Source organism: Culex quinquefasciatus, chromosome 2, assembly GCF_015732765.1.
Source record: "Culex quinquefasciatus strain JHB chromosome 2, VPISU_Cqui_1.0_pri_paternal, whole genome shotgun sequence".
NCBI classification, from domain to species: domain Eukaryota; kingdom Metazoa; phylum Arthropoda; class Insecta; order Diptera; family Culicidae; genus Culex; species Culex quinquefasciatus.
In genome coordinates, this window is record NC_051862.1 from 726,008 (window position 1) to 744,425 (window position 18,418).

The 18,418-nt window shown below is 35.4% G+C and overlaps 1 protein-coding gene across 1 annotated transcript in view; it reads left to right on the forward strand.

Annotated features, from left to right (window-relative positions):
* Positions 1-18,418, forward strand: part of LOC6037255 (putative polypeptide N-acetylgalactosaminyltransferase 9) — a 102,630-nt gene that overhangs the window by 34,321 nt on the left and 49,891 nt on the right. The window contains 1 exon segment of the mRNA XM_038254046.1: positions 5,337-5,407. The gene's annotated coding sequence lies outside the window, so the exon portion shown is untranslated.

Sequence of the window (18,418 nt, forward strand, 5' to 3'; positions counted from 1 at the left end):
TTTTTATCATGGAAAAAATACGAATTGCTGCAACATCATATTTTATTGGGAAATAAATACATTAAAGTACTTAAAAATTGATAAACAATTGATAAAAAAATTCCGTACAAAATATAGTGATATTATGAAAATTTCCTTTTTTTCATCTAAGTAATAATTTGTTTTTGTATAAACGATCAATTTTTTAGTAAAATATTATTAATTAATCTAAAAATTAAAGAAACGTTTCAAATACATTCTAATCTGATGTACCTAAATGCTAACAGTTCAATGGTTAGCAAATTAACATGTTATTTCATGCATTGTTCCTCTTGCCCCAACGGGTTGTTCGTCTTGCCCCGCTAGTTGAGAAGAACGTACGGAAAATCATTTTTTTTAAATCAATTTTTTACATTAAAGAACAGGATTTTTTAAAAACTTCTTCTATCAAAGTCTTAGTCAAGACCTGGAATAAGATGATTATAAAAAAATCCGACAGATTTTTAACGTTTTTGATGGGTTATAACGAGCATTTCCTTAGCTTGTTACACTTGCCCCACTTTCCCCTAAATTAACTTTTTTCTCATTCTTAGAGAACAGCCAAAATTGGTCAAGATTTTCACTGTTCTTCAATCTAATCAAAAACATCTACAGTTTTAAGAACTTTTTACTTACTTATTGATTTCAGTCTGTTCTCATAGTTAAAGTGAAAATTGATTTTTTTTTCAAAGGTAGTTGACTGTAAATGGTGTAGAAATTAAACATTGTTAATTTTATTGTATTTGCCTGTTTTACAAAGTTTTTGGTGAATCTGGTATTTTACTAGTCTTAAAAGTATCATCTCACTCTCAGCAAAGTTGAAGGTTTAAAATGCGCTTGTGATGCGTCCGATTACCATCTTAATTACAAATGTGAGCGGTGGAAGGTGAGCAAGAAAACAGGTTTTCGTTTCTTGCCTTCTCGAGTTGGGGACGGAATTTTAGCACCAACACGTGCTCTTTAATCTTTTGCCATTCTCAACTCTTTGAGACGATTCGCCTGCTGCTGAATATTCAAATTTACACAATTAAAACCGCAAATTGTAGCAGAAAACTTTCGCCGCAGTTTGGGAAACTCTGATTTAGATTTTCTTGTTCCCCTTCTGTTTGCAAAGTTTTCAGTCAGCAAAAAATCAAAATCGCTAAATGCTGCTCACTCAATCGGAAGCTCATTCGTTCTGCTCAACAAATTACTGTTTAGTTGAACACTTGGCGTATTCAAATGAAAGGAAGCTCCACCATATGGCACTACTGCTGCTACCAGTTCCGAGAGTATTCTTGTTTTTAATTCCTGGGTCCAACTTTTTCGCTCTTTCTCATTCCAATTCACAAGGGGTTTGGTAAAACTTTTCGACAGGCACAGATTTGCTGATTTGCTTGGGCAGAACGAAGCGAAATTGCCTCTATTTGCATATTATCGATTTTTGAAGGGCTTTTCCCGTGTGACACCTGCACGCCGCCGCCGGCTTGGGAGGCATAAATTACCAATTTGCATCGTTTGGAAAAAGTTTAGATGAAAAAAAGTGTGGTGTCTAAATTGCATATCAGATTAGTTTTCCGCCGTGGGCGTTAAATCAACTATTTGGGATTAATTTTATCTGGATTTATTGAGGTCATCTGGGCAACAACGCACTTTTCAAATTGAAATTGAATTTAAATTTCGTTTAGCACAAAACTACACAATCACCAACCAAAATTCTAACCCGTTTGCAGTAAAAAAGCAATTTTCACACTTTTCATCCCTCCTTCTTGCGCATCAACTCCAGGCTGGAAATCGTTTTTCCTTTGTTGATTAGCATCTTCATCCACTTGGATACAATATCAATTTTTTCCAGCCAAACAACCTATTTCGTAACGGTCCTTTTAAATCTAAGAAGGCTGGGCGCTCGAGATTTTCCCGCCAGGGCACTGTACTGCGCTTTTCAAGCGATTTCCGGCGCATGGCTTGCTTCTGATTTACTTTTTTCGGATCGATTTGGAAGAATGCTAGTGAAAAAAAAAAACGATCCACAAATTATTCATGCGCCAACCGGCTTCGTGTGTACCAGCCCGTGCAAACAAAATAAAAACAACCAAATTGTCGAACAGAACAGAAAAAAAGTGAAACAGTACAGTGAAAGGCCATTGGCTGGCTGGCGGTGGCGGTACAAAATGTACCGAAATTTCGTTCCACGTGGTCACAGCCATCAGCGCGGTTACACGGCGTTTTTCCCTCCTCGCGGTCGATAAACACTAATGTATGTGAATTGACCACTGCCGCCGTCACCGTGAGGCCCTTTTTGTACCGGTGGCGGTTAATCGGTTTGGGAATTTTTTCGACATGTACCGCGTTGGGAAACATCATTGGAATTTTCGGGGCTATTAGAACTGTTTTTTGAATGTTTGGGCGCTGGCGATGAGTCCTCTGTAGAGCGTCCAATGTTCCGTCTTGAATTGTTTTCCGGATTCCGGAATAGTCAATAATTTTCCGGGAGCTCTGATGTGATTTGACACTTCGAACACGGAAAAAACTTTCTTGCTGAAATTATGGAATTCATTTCATGAGTATGTTAATAATTTATTCCAAGATTTCGTAATACTTCCGACATTTTAATTAATTCCATTCAAGAATTCGTGAATCACAATGCATGAAAGAAAACGCTTCATTACACAACTCGACAATTTTGAAGTTGATGACGTTTCAGTTTCGTGAAGGCATGATAGATTTGGGCTCCCTTAACGCGCTCCAATTGACAGAATTGAAGTTAAGTAAATTTCCTGTGAAAGAATAAAGTTGTAATTTCAGAGACATTTGAAGATTTTTATTCATTAAAACCAGACGTGCATATGCCTTAACAACTCTTCTTAACGGCTTTCAAGATACACAGTAAAAAAACATGGTAATAATACATGGGAATGAGCACATTTGTTATGTCAGAAAAAAGTGTAATTTCATCTCTGAAAATGTGTAATTTTACCTCTTTTTCTTTGTAATTTTTTCAGTCAAAATTGAGGTGATATTATATCATAAATGGAATCATATCCTTTCAATTTTTCAGATTCCAAATTCACTCATTATGTTGCTGTGTGGCAAGTTCTTGAATAGTCAAGTCACGCTTGCTGTCCGTAAAACTTGATTTAAATCATTGGTAAATCATTGATATATCGAATAATCAATTTTAGCTATGTTTGGTTTTTGGATTTTCACGAAAAAACTAAATATATTTTATCAGCGATGAGATTTTTCTAGGTTTAGCGATTTTTTACGCTAACAAATCGACTTCGGCCAGAGCCTAAGTGAATTTCCACGCTGAAAATATCCAGTTTTCTGGAGGAACAACAAGAGAAAAATTAAATTTTGTTGCTGATTCTGCTACTAAGAGAAAACTAAAACATAAATGGACGATTTTTATGAGGAAAATAACAAGTGTAAAATTAGGTAAATTTTGATGCTGTAATTTTGTACGGTTGAATATTACCTTTACTGTGTTGTAATTTTACCTCAATTCAGACTGTTAAAATTACACATTTTCAGAGGTAAAATTACACATTTTTCTGCCACAAAAGATTTACTCCTTCCCAGATGTAATATTACCATGTTTATATTACAAAGCTCAAGTAATTCAAACTGAAATAAATCAAGTTTGAATAAAAAGGTAGTCAAATTGTTAATACACCAAATTTACTTTTTATTTAAATATTTTTGTACACTTCAATTAACAATTCAAAGTTATTGAATGTTGTAACAATTTTGTCTAAATGTTCGTTTTCCTTTAAAATCTTACAGTTCAAAAAGTAAATATTTAATTTAAAACTAATTAAATTTGCAATCAAAATCTGTGTGGATTAAATGTTACTGAATTTGTAATGTTTTTGCATTGATCTCTGAAAATCCCTGAAATTTGCGAAAATTGCGGAATGTTACGAATTTCGCAATGTCTGCCAAATCGTGAAAATTCACAACCATGGCATGCTATGCCACTGTGGTCAGCTGCCGAAAATTGCACTCTTTTATTTATAGGCGTTCAGCGGTCGTGTTTTCCCGCGGCTTCCGTTAGTGGTCGCGCCACATCCAAGTGGGAGCCGTTTTTCGTTACCGCCATGTTTATTTTTTTCTAGCCGTTTGTTTTTTGTCACACCCGGCAACCGGAAAGCTGCTGCTGCACTCAATATGGCGTCAACGATGGCAGCACTGTGCATCCTAGCGGCAGCCTGGGTGGTATTAAAGTTGATCTTCTGCATGAATGCGCCAATGGCACTTTTGGGGGTCGGACTGTGGGTGGACATTAACGCGGTGTGGTTACAGAGGGGGTGGTCACTACAGCAACAAAGGTCTCCCCGGATGGCCGTTGGTCCGGGCTAAAGTAATATTTATGGGTTGCGATTCCTGGCTGGGTTGGTTGGTTGGTTTTTTTGGTGGCCAAGCTTTCAGCAGGATTGCGCACCAGAAGCAGTCGCACAATGGATATTTATGGCATTTTAGTCCGGGCTCAAAGTGAAATTGTGACACCAGTGAATAAATGCTACGTCGCAAAGTCAAACCAAGAATATCTGGGGAGAGTTCTTTTCAAAACAACATTTACCAAACGTGAACATTATTCTAAGCACACAGCAGGCGTTGACCAAAATGAAGTCGCTAAACACCGAAAAAGATCAAGATAATCTCTCCCAGAAAAAAATATGGTCATAGCGCGCAACCCAAAACAGGTTGGTCGCCACGTAATTTGTGTCATGTTTTCCCGGGTCTTTCGCAGTCTCATCCCTCTTACTTAATAGCAATAAAAAATCATAATGAGCCATTTGTCAGGCCTAAGTGAAAGCCATTTGATTATCGCACCGCAGCGCAAGTGCTGAACAACTTAGCTGACGTTCATCGTGGTAGGCGCGTCCCCGGTGACTGGTTGGTTGGTGGAATTGGGTGAAAGATACAATCTTTTGGGAGGAAAGACTTGAGCAAAAAGCACGGCCCACTTGTTATGCCACGGAGGTGTCAAGAAGTCATTGTTGGTGTTGTCGTAGATGTTACATGTCTTTTTGCCAAGCCTACTACTCTTCAGGAAGCCCAATTCTTACACATTGTGACGAGAAATCAACAGAAAAACATTGAAGTTATAAAAAAATACTTAGGTTTTTAAACACCCCAAAGTGCGTCCTCCGCCCAAAAAGCTCTTTATTTGTTGAGAGTAAATTTCCAAGCTCATTTTCACCGGAATAGCTTTCATTACCCTTCACACGTGTGATGTTTTCTTGTTCAACCGCCCGAGTTCGCCCTAAATCTTAACCTTTTTACGAACGCCATTTACTCAGAAGTGCCTCCTCTTTCTCTGCGTTTATTTACAGGTGTTTTTACACCGCACGACACCGGCCGCCACATCAAGACGGCGAAACACCCGAATAAAAAATCAATTAAGGTGAGTCGACGACGACGCCGCTTTCCCACAGGCGACAAGGACAGATTTTTATCTCGGCGACACTGAAGGAAATGTGAACGCCAAGAAAAAAGTGAAAATTCAATCAAAGAAATATGGTTGTTCGGGGAAAATCTAGTTTTATCTAGGGAGGGAGGGGGGTTGGTCGCGTGTGGTGACATTACTGAAGTTCCGCGCCGTCTGCAAATAGGCAAATAGAATAACTCAATTCGCGCGCGACCGCGCTCAATTCAGGCTGCAGGCTCCACTTTCCTTTCCGGTTGGGCTGGCTCTGGTCCTGTCCCTACAACTACCGTCCCCTCATCCTCAGTAACCTATGAGGTGGCGTGGCCTACTGCTTACTGGGCTTTCTAGGTTAGAAAACACTCACCGACCAACTTGGATCTGTCGTGAGCCCCAATGCCTACTGGGACGACGATGATGGTGCGGTTTTCTGTGGAAATGTTTTACGACCTTATTTGTAGTGAGCTGCTCTCTTGGCAGATGCCTGCTAAGCTGGTCCAGTTCCGAGCCGAGCAAAGCCCGGTAGCTGCGCGGTTGACCCAAGGGTGGCAGCATGCAGGAAGAAGTGGTTTTGCGATTGTCGCTTTCCCGGGCTCTCGGCAAAAAGCCGGACTCATCACTTGGTCAACCTACGACTGCTGTGGGGAGGATGTTTTGCGGAATCGGACGCCTAATTTTCTCCCTCTCTCTCTCGCTCCGTACTTTGGTAATCATTTGCGGTTGGTCACTCACTCACTCCGAGTTGAAGTGGTTCAGCTTAGGCTCAGCGACGGAGGAAAGCTATTTGTCGAAAGTGGACGACATATGTCGAGCCGGTATGACACAAATTAGTGTGACATGCTGGAGTTTACAGTCGAAGCTGTTATGAGCTTAAGTGGAAATTGTTTTGTCAATTTTCACATTTATCTTGGTGGTAGGGTTTTATGTTCTATAAAAAAAATGTTTACCAATGGTAAATGCAAAATAATAATGAATAGGGAAGTTATTCAAAAGATATGCTAGCTTATTTTTTATATGTTTATCAAGATTATTTATCAATGGAAAAGAAATTGAAAGAAACCAATCACTCTAGAATAATTAAATAAAAATTGAGTAATAGAAATTTAGGTGAACATTTTAAAGTTTTTGAATTTTTTCCAAATTACCAAAATTACCAAAATTATCAAAATTACCATAATCACCTATATTACCAATATAACCAAAACTACGAAAATTACCAAAATTACCAAAATAACAATAATTACATAAATTACCAATGTTACCAATATAACCAGTATTACCAATATTACCAATATTACCAATAATATCAAAGTTACAAAAATTACAAAAATTACAAAAATTACAAAACTAACAAAAATTACAAAAATTACAAAAATTACAAAAATTACAAAAATTACAAAAATTACAAAAATTACAAAAATTACAAAAATTACAAAAATTACAAAAATTACCAAAATTACCAAAATTACCAAAATTACCAAAATTACCAAAATTACCTAGGGCAGCGAATGACCAAGAAGGTTAAAGCTGCCAGAAATAAATAAATTAACAACAACAACCAAAATTACCAAAATTACCAAAATTACCAAAATTACCAAAATTACCAAAATTACCAAAATTACCAAAATTACCAAAATTACCAAAATTACCAAAATTACCAAAATTACCAAAATTACCAAAATTACCAAAATTACCAAAATTACCAAAATTACCAAAATTACCAAAATTACCAAAATTACCAAAATTACCAAAATTACCAAAATTGCCAAAATTACCAAAATTACCAAAATTACCAAAATTACCAAAATTACCAAAATTACCAAAATTACCAAAATTACCAAAATTACCAAAATTACCAAAATTACCAAAATTACCAAAATTACCAAAATTACCAAAATTACCAAATTACCAAAATTACCAAAATTACCAAAATTACCAAAATTACCAAAATTACCAAAATTACCAAAATTACCAAAATTACCAAAATTACCAAAATAACCAAAATAACCAAAATAACCAAAATCACCAAAACTACCAAAATTATCGAAATTACCTAAATTACCAATATTACCAATATTACCAAAACTACCAAAACTACAAAAATTACCTTAATTACCAAAACCACCCAAAATTATCAAAATTACCAAAATTACCACAATTACCACAATTACCAGAATTACCAAAATTACAAAAATTACAATAATAACAATAATTAAAAAAATTACAAAAATTACAAAAATTACAAAAATTACAAAAATTACAAAAATTACAAAAATTACAAAAATTACGAAAATTACAAAAATTACAAAAATTACAAAAATTACAAAAATTACAAAAATTACAAAAATTACAAAAATTACAAAAATTACAAAAATTACAAAAATTTCAAAAATTACAAAAAATACAAAAAATTACAAAAATTACAAAAATTACAAAAAATACAAAAATTACAAAAATTACCAATATTACCAAAACAACCAACATTACCAATATTCCCAAAAATACCAAAATTACCAAAATGACCAAAATGACTAAAATTACTAAAATAACCAAAATGACCAAAATGACCAAAATGACCAAAATGACCAAAATGACCAAAATGACCAAAATGACCAAAATGACCAAAACGATCAACATTACCAAAATTACCAAAATTACCAAAATTAACAAAATGACCAAAATGACCAAAATGACCAAAATGACCAAAATGAACAAAATGACCAAAATGACCAAAATGACCAAAATGACTAAAATGACCAAAATGACCAAAATGACCAAAATGACCAAAATGACCAAAAACACCAAAATGACCAAAATGACCAAAATGACCAAAATGACCAAAATGACTAAAATGACCAAAATGACCAAAATGACCAAAATGACCAAAATGACCAAAATGACCAAAATGACCAAAATGACCAAAATGACCAAAATGACCAAAATGACCAAAATGACCAAAATGACTCAAATGACCAAAATGACAAAATGATTAAAATGACCAAAAAGACCAAAATGACCAAAATGACCAAAATGACTAAAATGACCAAAATGACCAAAATGACCAAAATGACCAAAATGACCAAAATGACCAAAATGACCAAAATGACCAAAATGACCAAAATGACCAAAATGACCAAAATGACTCAAATGACCAAAATGACAAAATGATTAAAATGACCAAAAAGACCAAAATGACCAAAATGACCAAAATGACCAAAATGACCAAAATGACCAAAATGACCAAAATGACCAAAATGACCAAAATGACCAAAATGACCAAAATGACCAAAATGACCAAAATGACCAAAATGACAAAATGACCAAAATGACCAAAATGACCAAAATGACCAAAATGACCAAAATGACCAAAAATGACCAAAATGACCAAAATGACTAAAATGACCAAAAAGACCAAAATGACCAAAATGACCAAAATGACCAAAATTACCAAAATTACCAAAATGACCAAAATGACTGAAATGACCAAAAATAACCAAAATGACCAAAATGACCAAAATGACCAAAATGTCCAAAATGACCAAAATGACCAAAATGACCAAAATGACCAAAATGACCAAAATGACCAAAAATGACCAAAATGACCAAAATGACTAAAATGACCAAAAAGACCAAAATGACCAAAATGACCAAAATGACCAAAATTACCAAAATTACCAAAATGACCAAAATGACTGAAATGACCAAAAATAACCAAAATGACCAAAATGACCAAAATGACCAAAATGACCAAAATGACCAAAATGACCAAAATGACCAAAATGACCAAAATGACTAAAATGACCAAAAAGACCAAAATGACAAAATGACCAAAATGACCAAAATGACCATTTCAATTTAATTCGGTTTTATTTGGGAATAATCAAGATACAATGAGTTATTTTGAAGTGCATAACAGAGTTTTGGAGTTCCTTACAGCTGTGTGTTGCATCATAATCCATTTAGGAACAATTATTTCTTTAACTAAAGCACTAGCAAGAGTACGAACAAACTATAAAAAAACTTACAGAAATTGCAAAGGAAAGGGGATAGAGGAAGAGAAAGCTTATATCTAGATCACAGGTAATTTATCCATTGTAGATGTGTTTGATCATCAGTTCCCCAAGGGCCAGGAATTTTTCTGCCTTGTTCCGGCAGCTCCGAAACCGCGTCATCATCTCCCCCGCGAGAGCAAAGAACTCCGGCAGGGTGAAGAGATCTTCCCCGGTGATTTCTTGCTGGGCCGTACTGCCGCTACCGGCAGCGACCACGCTGGCGAACGAACGCCCCCAACCAGGAGGGAACGCTGAGTTTTCCGCTGGAACCGTAAGCTGTCCAGCTGCAGGAACGGCTGCGCTCGTACTTCGCTGAGGAGAGTGGGACGCTGCTGCTTTCTTCTTTCTTTCCTGCTCCTCGAGGTAGGCCTTGCGCGCGATGCATCCGCGGTAATTGCCGGTATGGTTGCCGTCACAGTTCGCGCACTTTACGCGCGGCTTGGTTTGTTCTGCCTTGTCCCCCAAGTCCGCTTTTCGTGGCAGTGCGCACGCCTCCGAGAGTTGTGACTCACCGCACTTCACGCAGCGGGGCCGGAGGTTGCAGTTCCGCGAGCCGTGGCCGAATTTCTGGCAACGGTGGCATTGCGCTACGTCCGTTTGGTTCTTGGTGTAAAACCGCCAGTTTACCCAAAAACCGTCCAACGTCTTATTCCGCCGCAGGTCTTGGATCTTGACGGTGCCGCGGTCGAAGTACAACAGGTGCAGTGTGTGTGTACCTGTTACCGTTGTCTTGCGCGAGAGCACTTTAATCTCCCGCGGTTTTATTCCGGCGTCCGAGAGGTGACCCTTCAGGTCGGAGATCGGACGGTCTTGATAACCCTGCAAGACGACCTTAACTGGGGGCTTCTCGGGGTTGAATGTGTAGAAGTTGAAGTTGCTACGCTTCAATTATTCAAACACCAGGTCGAAGCTCTTTTTATTCAGTGTGATCACTTGCACTGCCGACTTACCGATTTTCAGACAATATCCGAGGCCTTCCAGCAACTCGTCAACATCGTCCGCCAACGTGTCCAAAACAAAAATTGGAGGTGGTCTTCGTTCCGTTGGAGAAATATTCTTTTTTGGCGTCGGCACTTTTTTCCGTGCACGACCATCGTCGTCGTCGTCGTCGGTAGTGGTGCTACCGTCGGTGTTGCTGTTTTCTTCGTCATCGCTCAGCATCTGGAACTCGTTCCTGATGGGAATGTTGGCGGATGTTGATGTGCCACTGGTCGTGGCACCAGAGGTACCCGAACGGGTTCGCACTGGTGATCTTGGAACATATCCGGGGTGTAGTAACTTTTTGTCGATTCCTTCTGCGCTCACGCTCCCCTGCGCGATGGCGGCCGACACGGCGTTGGTTTGTTTACCTTTTTGCACACGGCCGGTAGACGAACTTCGCGGGTTTTTCGAGGCCGCACTCGAACTGCCACGGCCACGGCCGGCCTTTGGCATGCTGCAGGAGCAAACTCGCGGGTATTCACAATCAACTACGGCGAAAAAATCCGAAAAAACGATGGAGCACTGAGCACTAGCTGCATGCTCTCGTGCGTACACGGACACGGAGGGAGCTGACCAAAATGACTCAAATGACCAAAATGACCAATATGACTCAAATGACCAAAATGACCAAAATGACTTAAATGACCAAAATGACCAAAAATAACCAAAATGACCAAAATGACCAAAATGACCAAAATGACCAAAATGACCAAAATGACCAAAATGACCAAAATGACCAAAATGACCAAAATGACCAAAATGACCAAAATGACCAAAATGACCAAAATGACCAAAATGACCAAAATGACCAAAATGACCAAAATGACCAAAATGACCAAAATGACCAAAATGACCAAAATTACTAAAATGACCAAAAATAACCAAAATGACCAAAATGACCAAAATGACCAAAATGACCAAAATGACCAAAAAGACTCAAATGACCAAAATGACCAAAATGACCAAAATGACCAAAATGACCAAAATGACCAAAATGACTAAAATGACCAAAAATAACCAAAATGACCAAAATGACCAAAAATAACCAAAATGACCAAAATGACCAAAATGACCAAAATGACCAAAATGACCAAAATGACCAAAATGACCAAAATGACCAAAATGACCAAAATGACCAAAATGACCAAAATGACCAAAATGACCAAAATGACCAAAATGACCAAAATGACCAAAATGACCAAAATGACCAAAATGACTAAAATGACCAAAAATAACCAAAATGACCAAAATGACCAAAATGACCAAAAAGACTCAAATGACCAAAATGACCAAAATGACCAAAATGACCAAAATGACCAAAATGACCAAAATGACTAAAATGACCAAAAATAACCAAAATGACCAAAATGACCAAAAATAACCAAAATGACCAAAATGACCAAAATGACCAAAATGACCAAAATGACCAAAATGACCAAAATGACCAAAATGACAAAATGACCAAATGACAAAATGACCAAAATGACCAAAATGACCAAAATGACCAAAATGACCAAAATGACCAAAATGACAAAATGACAAAATGACCAAAATGACCAAAATGACCAAAATGACCAAAATGACCAAAATGACCAAAATGACCAAAATGACCAAAAATAACCAAAATGACCAAAATGACCAAAATGACCAAAAAGACTCAAATGACCAAAATGACCAAAATGACCAAAATGACCAAAATGACCAAAATGACCAAAATGACTAAAATGACCAAAAATAACCAAAATGACCAAAATGACCAAAATGACCAAAAAGACTCAAATGACCAAAATGACCAAAATGACCAAAATGACCAAAATAACCAAAATGACCAAAATGATTAAAATGACCAAAATGACCAAAATGACTAAAATGACCAAAATGACCAAAATGACCAAAATGACCAAAATGACCAAAAAGACTCAAATGACCAAAATGACCAAAATGACCGAAATGACCAAAATGACTAAAATGTCCAAAATGACCAAAATGACCAAAATGACCAAAATGACCAAAATGACCAAAGTGACCTCAATGACCAAAATGACCAAAATGATCAAAATGACCAAAATGACCAAAATGACCAAAATGATCAAAATGACCAAAATGACCAAAATGACCAAAATGATAAAAATGACCAAAATGACCAAAATGACCAAAATGACCAAAATGACCAAAATGACCAAAATGACCAAAATGACCAAAATGACCAAAATGACCAAAATGACCAAAATGACCAAAATGACCAAAATGACCAAAATGACCAAAATGACCAAAATGACCAAAATGATCAAAATGACCAAAATGACCAAAATGACCAAAATGATAAAATGACCAAAATGACCAAATGACCAAAATGACCAAATGACCAAAATGACCAAATGACCAAATGACCAAAATGTCCAAATGACCAAAATGACAAAATGACCAAATGACCAAAATGACCAAAATGTCCAAAATGACCAAATGACCAAAATGACCAAATGACCAAAATGATCAAAATGATCAAAATGACCAAATGACCAAAATGACCAAAATGACCAAATGACCAAATGACCAAATGATCAAAATGACCAAATGACCAAAGTGACCAAAATGACCAAAATGGCCAAAATGACCAAAATGACCAAAATGATCAAAATGACCAAAATGACCAAAATGACCAAAATGACCAAAATGATCAAAATGACCAAAATGACCAAAATGACCAAAATGACCAAAATGACCAAAAATAACCAAAATGACCAAAATGACCAAAAAGACCAAAATGACCAAAATGACCAAAATGACCAAAAAGACTCAAATGACCAAAATGACCAAAATGACCGAAATGACCAAAATGACTAAAATGTCCAAAATGACCAAAATGACCAAAATGACCAAAATGACCAAAGTGACCAAAATGACCAAAATGACCAAAATGATCAAAATGACCAAAATGACCAAAATGACCAAAATGATCAAAATGACCAAAATGACCAAAATGACCAAAATGATAAAAATGACCAAAATGACCAAAATGACCAAAATGACCAAAATGACCAAAATGACCAAAATGACCAAAATGATCAAAATGACCAAAATGACCAAAATGACCAAAATGACCAAAATGATCAAAATGACCAAAATGACCAAAATAATTAAAATGATTAAAATGATTAAAATGACCAAAATGACCAAAAATAACCAAAATTACCAAAATTACCAAAATGACCAAAATGACCAAAATGACCAAAATGACCAAAATGACCAAAATGACCAAAATGACCAAAATGACCAAAATGACCAAAATGACCAAAATGACCAAAATGACCAAAATGACCAAAATGACCAAAATGACCAAAATGACCAAAATGACCAAAATGACCAAAATGACCAAAATGACCAAAATGACCAAAATGACCAAAATGACCAAAATGACCAAAAATAACCAAAATGACCAAAATGACCAAAATGACCAAAATGACCAAAAAGACCAAAATGACCAAAAAGACTCAAATGACCAAAATGTCCAAAATGACCAAAATGACCAAAATGACCAAAATGACCAAAAAGACTCAAATGACCAAAATGACCAAAATGACCGAAATGACCAAAATGACCAAAATGTCCAAAATGACCAAAATGACCAAAGTGACCAAAATGACCAAAATGACCAAATGATCAAATGACAAAATGACCAAATGACCAAAATGATCAAAATGACCAAAATGACCAAAATGACCAAAATGATAAAAATGACCAAAATGACCAAAATGACCAAAATGACCAAAATGACCAAAATGACCAAAATGACCAAAATGACCAAAATGACCAAAATGACCAAAATGACCAAAATGACCAAAATGACCAAAAATAACCAAAATGACCAAAATGACCAAAAAGACCAAAATGACCAAAATGACCAAAATGACCAAAAAGACTCAAATGACCAAAATGACCAAAATGACCGAAATGACCAAAATGACTAAAATGTCCAAAATGACCAAAATGACCAAAATGACCAAAATGACCAAAGTGACCAAAATGACCAAAATGACCAAAATGATCAAAATGACCAAAATGACCAAAATGATCAAAATGACCAAAATGACCAAAATGACCAAAATGATAAAAATGACCAAAATGACCAAAATGACCAAAATGACCAAAATGACCAAAATGACCAAAATGACCAAAATGACCAAAATGATCAAAATGACCAAAATGACCAAAATGACCAAAATGATCAAAATGACCAAAATGACCAAAATAATTAAAATGATTAAAATGATTAAAATGACCAAAATGACCAAAAATAAACAAAATTACCAAAATGACCAAAATGACCAAAATGACCAAAATGACCAAAATGACCAAAATGACCAAAATGACCAAAATGACCAAAATGACCAAAATGACCAAAATGACCAAAATGACCAAAATGACCAAAATGACCAAAATGACCAAAATGACCAAATGACTAAATGACAAAATGACAAAATGACAAAATGACCAAAATGACAAAATGACAAAAATAACCAAAATGACCAAAATGACCAAAATGACCAAAATGACCAAAAAGACCAAAATGACCAAAAAGACTCAAATGACCAAAATGTCCAAAATGACCAAAATGACCAAAATGACCAAAATGACCAAAAAGACTCAAATGACCAAAATGACCAAAATGACCGAAATGACCAAAATGACTAAAACGTCCAAAATGACCAAAATGACCAAAGTGACCAAAATGACCAAAATGACCAAAATGATCAAAATGACCAAAATGACCAAAATGACCAAAATGATCAAAATGACCAAATGACCAAAATGACCAAATGATAAAATGACCAAATGACCAAAATGACCAAAATGACCAAAATGACCAACTGACCAAAATGACCAAAATGACCAAAATGACCAAAATGACCAAATGACCAAATGACCAAATGACCAAAATGACCAAAATGACCAAAATGACCAAATGACCAAAATGACTAAAATGACCAAAATGACCAAAATGACCAAAATGACCAAAATGACCAAAATGACCAAAATGACCAAAAATAACCAAAATGACCAAAATGACCAAAATGACCAAAATGACCAAAAAGACTCAAATGACCAAAATGTCCAAAATGACCAAAATGACCAAAATGACCAAAATGACCAAAATGACCAAAATGACCAAAATGACCAAAATGACCAAAATGATCAAAATGACCAAAATGACCAAAATGATCAAAATGACCAAAATGGTCAAAATGACCAAAATGATAAAAATGACCAAAATGACCAAAATGACCAAAATGACCAAAATGACCAAAATGACCAAAATGACCAAAATGACCAAAATGACCAAAATGACCAAAATGACCAAAATGACCAAAATGACCAAAATGACCAAATGACCAAAATGACCAAATGACAAAATGACCAAAATGACAAAATGACCAAATGACCAAAATGACCAAATGACCAAATGACCAAATGACTAAAATGACCAAAATGACCAAAATGACCAAAATGACCAAAATGACCAAAAATAACCAAAATGACCAAAATGACCAAAATGACCAAAATGACCAAAAAGACCAAAATGACCAAAAAGACTCAAATGACCAAAATGTCCAAAATGACCAAAATGACCAAAATGACCAAAATGACCAAAAAGACCAAAAAGACCAAAAAGACTCAAATGACCAAAATGTCCAAAATGACCAAAATGACCAAAATGACCAAAATGACCAAAATGACCAAAATGACCAAAATGACCAAAATAACCAAAATGACCAAAATGATCCAAATGACCAAAATGACCAAAATGACCAAAATTACCAAAATGACCAAAATGATCAAAATGACCAAAATGACCAAAGTGACCAAAATGACCAAATGACCAAATGACCAAAATGACAAAATGACCAAATGACCAAAATGACCAAATGACTAAAATGACCAAAATGACCAAAATGACCAAAATGACAAAATGACCAAAATGATCAAAATGACCAAATGACCAAAATGACCAAAATGACCAAATGACCAAAATTACCAAAATTACCAAAATTACCAAAATTACCAAAATGATCCAAATGACCGACCAAATGACCAAAATGACCAAATGACCAAAATGACCAAAATGACCAAAATGACCAAAATGACCAAAATGACCAAAATGACAAAATGACCAAATGATCAAAATGACCAAAATGACAAAATGACCAAAATGACCAAATGACCAAAATTAAAATTACCAAAATTACTAAATGACAAAATGATCCAAATGACCAAAATGACCAAAATGACCAAAATGACCAAAATGACCAAATGACCAAAATGACCAAAATGACCAAAATGACCAAAATGACCAAAATGACCAAAATGACCAAAATGACCAAAATGACCAAAATGACCAAAATGACCAAAATGACCAAAATGACCAAAATGATCAAAATGACCAAAATGACCAAAATTACCAAAGTGACCAAAATGACTTAAATGACCAAAATGATCAAAATGACCAAAATGACCAAAATGACCAAAATGACCAAAATGACCAAAATGACCAAAATGACCAAAATGACCAAAATGACCAAAATGACCAAAATGACCAAAATGACAAAATGACAAAATGACCAAATGACCAAAATGACAAAATGACCAAAATGACCAAAATGACCAAATGACCAAAATGACCAAAATGACCAAAATGACCAAAATGACCAAAAAGACCAAAATGACCAAAATGACCAAAATGACCAAAATGACCAAAATGACCAAAATGACCAAAATGACCAAAATGACCAAAATGACCAAAATGACCAAAATGACCAAAAATAACCAAAATGACCAAAATGACCAAAAAGACCAAAATGACCAAAAAGACTCAAATGACCAAAATGTCCAAAATGACCAAAATGACCAAAATGACCAAAATGACCAAAATGACCAAAATGACCAAAATGATCAAAATGACCAAAATGACCAAAATGACCAAAATGACCAAAATGACCAAAATGATCAAAATGACCAAAATGACCAAAATGACCAAAATGACCAAAATGACCAAATGACAAAATGACCAAAATGACCAAAATGACCAAAATGACCAAAATGATCAAAATGACCAAAATGACCAAAATGACCAAAAAGACCAAAATGACCAAAATGACCAAAATTACCAAAATGACCAAAATGACCAAAATGACCAAAATGACCAAAATGACCAAAAATAACCAAAATGACCAAAATGACCAAAATGACCAAAATGACCAAAATGACCAAAATGACCAAAATGACCAAAATGACCAAAATTACCAAAATTACCAAAATGACCAAAATGACCAAAATGACAAAATGACCAAAATGACAAAATGACCAAATGACAAAATGACCAAAATGACCAAATGACCAAAATGACCATAGTGACCAAATGACCAAATGACCAAAATGTTCAAAATGACCAAATGACCAAAATGACCAAATGACCAAAATGACCAAAATGATCAAAATAACCAAAATGACCAAAGTGACCAAAATGACCAAAATGACCAAAGTGACCAAAATGACCAAAATGACCAAAATGACCAAAATGACCAAAATGACCAAAATGATCAAAATGACCAAAATGACCAAAATGACCAAAATGACCAAAATGACCAAATGACCAAAAATAACCAATATGACTAAAATGACCAAATGACCAAAATGACCAAAAGACCAAAATGACCAAAAGACTCAAATGACTAAAATGAACAAAATGACAAAATGACCAAAATGATCAAAATGACCAAAATGACCAAATGACCAAAATGACCAAATGACCAAAGTGACCAAAATGACCATAGTGACCAAATGACCAAATGACCAAAATGTTCAAAATGACCAAATGACCAAAATGACCAAATGACCAAAATGACCAAAATGATCAAAATAACCAAATGACCAAAGTGACTAAAATGACCAAATGACAAAA